Genomic DNA, 7,727 nt, shown 5'->3' with positions numbered 1-7,727 from the left:
TTTTCTGCATACCAGGATAGAAGCAGAAAATTCTGGGTTTTTTTCACACTTCCCTCCACTTTATATTGCCCCCATACATAATTTCACATGAATGAAAAATGTACAGATTCAAATAATCCTTGAAGGCTCTTTCTTTCTTTGAGTTTTTTGCTAGACTCAGAACCTGGAAAGTAAAAGTTTTCTACCAATGTGCTCTACTTACCCTCTATCACTAAAATAAACAATGAAATTAAATTAAATAAGTGATAAAATTATAATGTCAAGTTCAAATTGACAAATATTTACAGAGTAAGTAATATGAGCCCAGTGCTATACTAAATAAAGATGCTAGGCAGGGGTCTATTTAATACAAAATCCTGTTTCTCTTCCATGGAAAAGTGTGTCTCTCTCAGTTTCCCATGGAGCATTTAATGGATATTTAGAGAAAGAAGGGAGGAAGGAATATTTTGGATGTTAGTCATATGAAATGGTAAATGCAACTCTATTTTAAAAAATGGACATGAGGGTATATTCAAAAGAAAAACAGTTTTCAGGCAATGGAAAGTAATGTATCACAGTATTAATCAATTAAAATGAATTAATACCTTCAGTATAATAATTGTGCTTGCATTTGGAGAAAATACTGATCTTCAGAAGTTCAAGTTTTTAACTGGAAGATGAGTTAACTAAGTCACTGTATCAAGACTTCAAGCCAAAACTAGAAATTAAGTTCCATTTAAGCTGCTCTGTAATAAGTTATTTTCCTGAGCAAAGTGTGAACAATATATAGAGTGTGAAGACAAAACTTGAAAGAAAAATCAGTATATAACTCTCAATTCTTGTGTCATACCTAATAGTTACATCAGTAACTGTTTACTCATCCACTTTCAAAAATGACTAAAAGGGACAATAGAAAAAAACTTAAAATACTATTAGAAACTAGAAATAAACTGGAAAATTAGTAAAAACTACTCATGCTGAAAATCAAAGAGAATATTTTTTGTTACTACCAAAAGGATGAAAAAGATTGTAAACATCTGCAGGACACAAACTTGTGTCTCTGCAGCATTCCTTCTTACTGTCAGCATGGCTTCTATGAGGAAAAATCTACAAATGCTTTCTAGACAATAAGAACTGTGCAGCAGAATGAGTTTTCAATCCTACATTGTCTCAAGAAAGCAGTCAACTAAACCAACAGTTAGGCCTGCACATTTTGGTACACTTCTCACCTCCCTTGTCTCAGCCTCATCCTGCTATATTTTGCTTCATATAATTTTTGTTGAAGTTCAAGTGATGATTTATACATAATTCTTTTTTATTGACCACATTCACTCAGCTTCCTCACATTCTTTGTGGAAAGGAAAAAAACACACACATGTGCACACGTGCACATGAAATAATAGAAACTGGGCTGGAAGTTTCAGGGGAGACCTTTTGATATACTATGTGAGTATTTCAAAGTTCATTTTTGGGCTGCTTTAACATTTGAACACTACTGATGAAACCACCAGCAGAGATATAATTAGTGGCATTTCAGTCTCTCTCAGATGGTCAAAGCCCTCCATCTTGAAAATGTTTTGCTTTTTTTTTTTCTAAAAAAGAAAGGTGAAAGATTTGTAAAAGGGGTCAAGCATGTTACTGAATCTATGGGCAATTTATTTTAAAGCATCTCACAAAGATCAAACACACATGCCAGAACAAATTCATCTTGGAATGAAGCCTCGAGAAGTAAAATAAGCTAAAGCGATGGTCTTCTCATAGACCATCAACCTCCCACAGGAATTGCCATTTCAAGACTACAGGAAGATATGGAAAATAAAAAAGCTTCAAGAACTGACAGGCTACCTCATGTTCAGAAAGCAGTAAAAACTTTTTTGGGGTTTTTTGTTTGGGGGATTTTGTTGTTCTTTTATGGTTATTAGGGGGGTGGTTTTTTGGTATTTTTTGTATTGGGGGGGTTTTGTTTGTTTATTGGTAAAAATATGCATCTTGTCATCATTTGTCCATTTAATAAGCCTGGGCCAGGTGCCTGGGGGAAAAGACGTGAACAAAATACGCCCTCAGTTCTCGAGGTCACAAGTGGGAAAGCATGATGTCCACAGCCTGGAAAATTCTGAGGCCAGTGTCTGAGCAAGAAGGAACACGGCAGGGTTAGTCTCGACAGGAATTAAGGCAGAGACATCTTATTTGAGATGAGTCAGGTCAATCTTGTAGAAACCAGAAGCAGTCTGGTCACTGAGGGAGCAGGAGGGGCAGAAGGGCAGGAATAGGCAGTGTAACTTGAACAAATCTTCCTGGTGCCTTCAGGAAACTACAGCTGGAAAGAAGAAGGGTAGAGATGAATGGCTGCCCTGGAAGACTTTTCGAAAAGGACTTTTGTTACAAGTCAAGAACTTTGAACTTTTTCCTGAAGGAACTGGGGAAACATGAAAAGGTTTGAAATAGGAGACGATACGATTACATTTTAGAAAATCATCCAACTGAGTGCCATGGAAATGGAAGAGTGTCATTGAAGTTACCAGCTGGGAGACATTTCCAGGATGTTCTGTGCTAGCTGAGGGAAATCTATAATCCCACCTCTGCACTCAGCTCTTCAAGCCCTTCATCAGGAAAGGGGGGTTTCTTCCTACAGGAAAGACCACCTTTGTCTTCCCACAAAGGATTCTCTGCTTGCCAATCCATGAAGAAATGTCCACATTCATTCAAATTAAAGCTCTAATCCCAGAGAGGGCATCACGCTCTAATTTACACAAAGACAGCAGTATGAACTAAGGCTGCCCTTGGGTTTGCAACAATTTTAGTGAGAAATAATAAGGTTTTAAACTAAAGTTAGGTATATCATGATTGGAGGAGATAATTACAGTGGCTCTTCATTCACTAAACATTTTGACAGTATCTTTGTGCCATCCTCTGAGCATACACAGGTAGTTACATGGAAGCTGACAGAGTGAGGTAGGAAGTGATGGAAACAAGTGCATTTTCAAATATCATAAACCTGATTTGTCTTCTGCCTTCTCATCCTGCTCTGAATCCTAATGTTACTATCCTGGTTAATGTTTTTACCACTCAAGAGCCACATAATCTCAGGATTGGCTTTGTCTCTGCTTTGCCCCAATCAAGCTTTGCAGGACTATCCCTACAGTGTGGTTCATAATGTCTTATTTTCTGTTTGCCATTCCTATTGTTTTTAATCCATGTCCTTATTACTCATCACTTGAACTTCTGAATCAGACTCTCAACTATTCTCCCTGCTTCCATTCCATTTATTGCCAATCCATTCTGCTTTGGCAGACTTCTTTATACTCAGTCAGATCGTGGTCCTGTCAAGGGCTTCATCACATAGAGGATAACATAGAAATTCTCTAGCTCTATATTTTTGTCACTACATGATGTAGCCCCAAATCTCCTCTTCAAACTTATCTCCCTCTGATTATTTCTGGGATTCACCCTGCCTCAGATATATTCACTTTCCATCTCTGACCATCAAAACCTCACATACTTCCCCATGAAGAGCTGCCTTGTGAAGCAGTAAGCTTGCAGAAGAAGCTAAACAAAAACCTTGGAAGAATACTATTCAGGGAACTCTGAGTTTGGATGAAGGGTTGATAACATCCATGGTTCTCAAAGCCGAGTTGATCATCAGAAAGATTCAGATATCTAATTACTTCACTCTAGAATTTCTGTTTCAGTCCATTTGGAGTGGAGTCTTATGAGGGAATATTTCTGAAAGACTCCATAAAAGTCAAATTTGTGAATCTTCCTAGATGACCACGGAAGATCTCTTTGCCATTATACTTCTATGAAAGGAAGCCTTCTCCTGGGAAGGCAGCTGTTTTGTTTCTACAGTTTAATAACTATTTAAAACTATTTCAGTTTCCTGATATCAGGAGTACTACATTATATTCTCATAGGCCCAGAATAAGCTTTCTAGAAATATTTGCCAAATTGAATTGAACTTATTTGCATTAGATCTAAACTGCACTATTTACAGGCCCAGAAAATAATAACAATCTGAATGATACTGAAAATGGCACTGTTAAATACAGAAGTCTGCTAGTTGCTTGACTTTGATCTTAGATTTGAAAGCTTAGCAAACCTGAAATGTGTAGTTTTCATTGAAACCGGAGTTTCAAATGCAAATGTGAACTCATATGATAATATTCCATTGGGTTTCAGAATCATTAACCCCTCATTTAAAACTCCTTTTCTGCCAGTGCTGATTTTCCTTTTCATTCTTCACATTCCTTGGAACATTTTTATAGCTTGAATTGACCACTGGCAGTTATTTTAAGGCATGATGATACATTCTAAAACTCAGAGGCAAAAAACAACCACAGAAATTTTTCTCTGTATGGAACTATGCCCATTATGTACCGTACCTAATTATCTAGACAGACTTTTGGCACCCACAAAATTACACTTTTAAATTGTGCATTTAAAGCACGTATGCAATGCTGAGACTATGTAAAAATATGTACAAATATTTTAACTTCTTACAGAGACAATTTTCTTTTCTAAAGAAATTTTAATATAATGAAGTATAATTTTGTACAATAAACTACACCTATCTAAAATATATGATAGATGGATTCTAATATTCATATACACTCATGAGATCACCATCACAAATTAAGATACAGAACCTTTATAAATCTTCAAAAGATAATTTTCTTCAAATATTAATTGTAAAAGCAAATCTACACTGAGTACATGAAATACTTGATAGACACTAGAGAATAGATTTGCCCCCTAGGGATCATTTGTCAATATTTAGAGACATTTTTGATTGGACTGAAGATAAGGTCCTATATCGTGGGATGCTGCTAACCTTCCCACACAGGATATCCCCATAACCTCCAACATACACAACAAAGGATTATCAGCCTAACGTGTCAATAGTGCTGAGGTAGAGAAAGCCTGGTACAGGGGGTGTCCATGTCCATAACTGATCAGGAGCAAGGCAGTACAATATTGTCTTTGAGTATTTGCATATAGTTATTGACCTGGCGAAACATTTCCTTCATTGTCCAAGAACTGCCCTCAGAGAATAATACTATTGTTCTACCCATTTTTTAGTTAAGATACACTGAGGCTTACAGAAATGAACGAGGTACATGGCAAAGCTGAGATCTGAATCAAGGTCTTTCTGCTCAGGAACATGATTTTAAACAATCAATACATATGAGCAGTTATGCACACATCACTAATTCAATAAGAGAAAACATCTTCCTCTTAGCACTTAGATTCCACCCTTTCTTCCCCAAATTTTTAGTAAATGAAGATACAGCTTACATTAATTGTGTGCAAGCACAGAAGCCTTCTTTCTTTCATTCAGTCCTCTTGGGAACACTACATGGTTATTACAAACCACATCTAACAGAAGGAACCAGAATCTCAGAGTAAGTTAATCACAACACTGTTGGGATTTAAATCCAGATCATCTGGGTTTGTTGGTTTAGCTGTACCATAGCTGGTGCTATGGACTGAATGTTTGTGTCCCCCCAAAAATGCATATGTTGAAGCCCCAACCTCCAATGCAATAGTATTGGAGATAAGATCTTGGGAAGTAATTAGGCCATGAGGGCAGAGCTCTAGTCTGATGGAATTTAGTGTTTTTATAAGAAGTAACTTCAACTCCAGAAACTTGGGCTCTCTCTCTCTCTCTCTCTCTCTCTCTCTCTCTCTCTCTCTCTCTCTCTTTCATTTCCATAGTATATCAGTACCATAGTATATCATCATCTATTCACTCATTTCTGCCTCTCTAGACTGTGCTTAGACATCTTTGGGATATGACCTCTCTGCAAAACACACACACACACACACACACACACACACATCACACACACATGAAATGCCGTACTGCTTTATGAAAATTGGCTTAGGGAATTGATCTGGGCCTTTTCTTTATTCTTTCTGCTGTGATCCTCCAGGCTGTCTGCACAGTTCCTGTTCTTATCATCCTAATTAACTGGGAAAAGATCTCACCTTTGTCCTTCATCTCTGACCCAGAAGTCCCAAAGGATGCCCTGCTAAGAATTCCCCAGACTCAAGGACCACCAAATCCCTTTTTCCTAGTGTTCAACTAGACTCTCTATCACAACCTTCCCTCTGCTCTATGTTCTGTCTGTAGAAAATAGATTAGGTCCTTCTTTTAGCACAGATCACAGTCTCTCTAGCGTCAATTACACACATGCAAGCCTGTCTTCCCTTTGTGGAGAGATTCTAAGCCCTGTCATTTTCATGTGCTCCTGCACACACCTAGAACCAATCCATGGATGAACTCAATACAGGAACAGAATTAGATTAGAACATGGATTATAGCTTACTCTCATTTTTTCAGACCTTCCATCTTTCTTTCCTACTATCCTTCCAGTTCCATGGCTACCTGCCCTTCTTTAATACCACCTTGTTTTTATTCTTGCAACTTGGCCAAAGCCAGGGTTAGGGTGCCTCCACAGCTACTAGAAATGACTAGTGTCAGCCTCCCAGAATCAAACAACTCATTTCAGAATCACGTTCCACTTCCTCACAACATTCAGGTGGCAGTGGAAGATCCAACTCAATTCCTACCAGTAAGAAAAAAATTCCAAGGTTCCTTATACTCAGAATTCCCTCTTATTTTACATTCTCTGTACAGTTACTAAAACCAATCTTCTACTTCTGGCCCAAAGTGACAAAATCCCCCTTACATAGAAAAAAATGAAGGAAATATTCCTTGGAAGTTTCCTAGCTGCCCTTACCTCTAACCCTCACAGTATACCTTATATTAAAGTTCATTCATAAAGGGTAAAGTGTGAAGTTAGGTTATTACAAGGTTAGCAAAGAAAAAATAATCTGAATTTGCAGCAATATTTTACTCTTTTACTTAGAAAAATAAAGGAGAAAGTGTTTATTCGTTTTCTTTTATCGCTTATATAGAAGATAGATGGATACTGAAAACTTTCCTAAGCAGTAAGAAATGTGTATGTAAGAGACCACATTCTAAACTAAGAAAGTGCCACCAAGTAATCATGAAGTAGTCACTTTTTAACCTCCCTCCACCTTTCCACTGCTACCAAAAAAGAAGAATTTGAGTTGTACCTTTTCCCTTTGGAGAAATAGTTGGTCAGAGGATGGTAGACAATTAAGAATAATATATCTGCATCCTCTAGTACTTCGTAGTAAGCATAGTTATCACAGGGTTTTCACGGAAGTAAATAGAATCCTCAAGAGCCTCATAAGAAATATTTGCTTTTAGTTCATTTCACAGCACTTGGGTTTCCCCAAGGAAATGAGTGGTTATTTACCTTTAAAGACCATCTGGGCAAACTTCCCTAAACAAAGGGGTTCGATTCAAAGTGACTCTTTGCCGTAAAAACTGCAGCAACCTTTACATATTGTTCTCTTAGAAGAAGAAAGTTGAAAAAAATAAGTGAAATTTCTTCTGCTACACTGGGCACCCACATAAAACACGTTTTCCTGGATTGGATCCAAGGAATCAGAATATTTCTCCTAGAAAAACTTAAAAAGATAGTAAAATAAAGGATGTATCCTGTTTTAGAAATAAAGATAGGTGCTACACCTAAGCTGTAAGTTTTTCTTATTTTGTTCATTTCATTTCATTCTTAAAAACTAATTACTTAGCTCCTACCAAAGAATAAATGCAGCCTCTGCCTTATTAGAGTTTATATTGCTAGAGAAAACAGTCAAAAAAGGCTTGTGAACAGACAATGTTAGTGCTGTGGACTAAATGTGTCCATGTTAATTAA

The sequence above is a fragment of the Castor canadensis genome, chromosome 11, assembly GCF_047511655.1.
Source record: "Castor canadensis chromosome 11, mCasCan1.hap1v2, whole genome shotgun sequence".
Classification (NCBI taxonomy): Eukaryota; Metazoa; Chordata; class Mammalia; order Rodentia; family Castoridae; genus Castor; species Castor canadensis.
The sequence above is the reverse complement of the archived record's forward strand: the minus strand, read 5'-3'. Positions refer to the sequence as shown.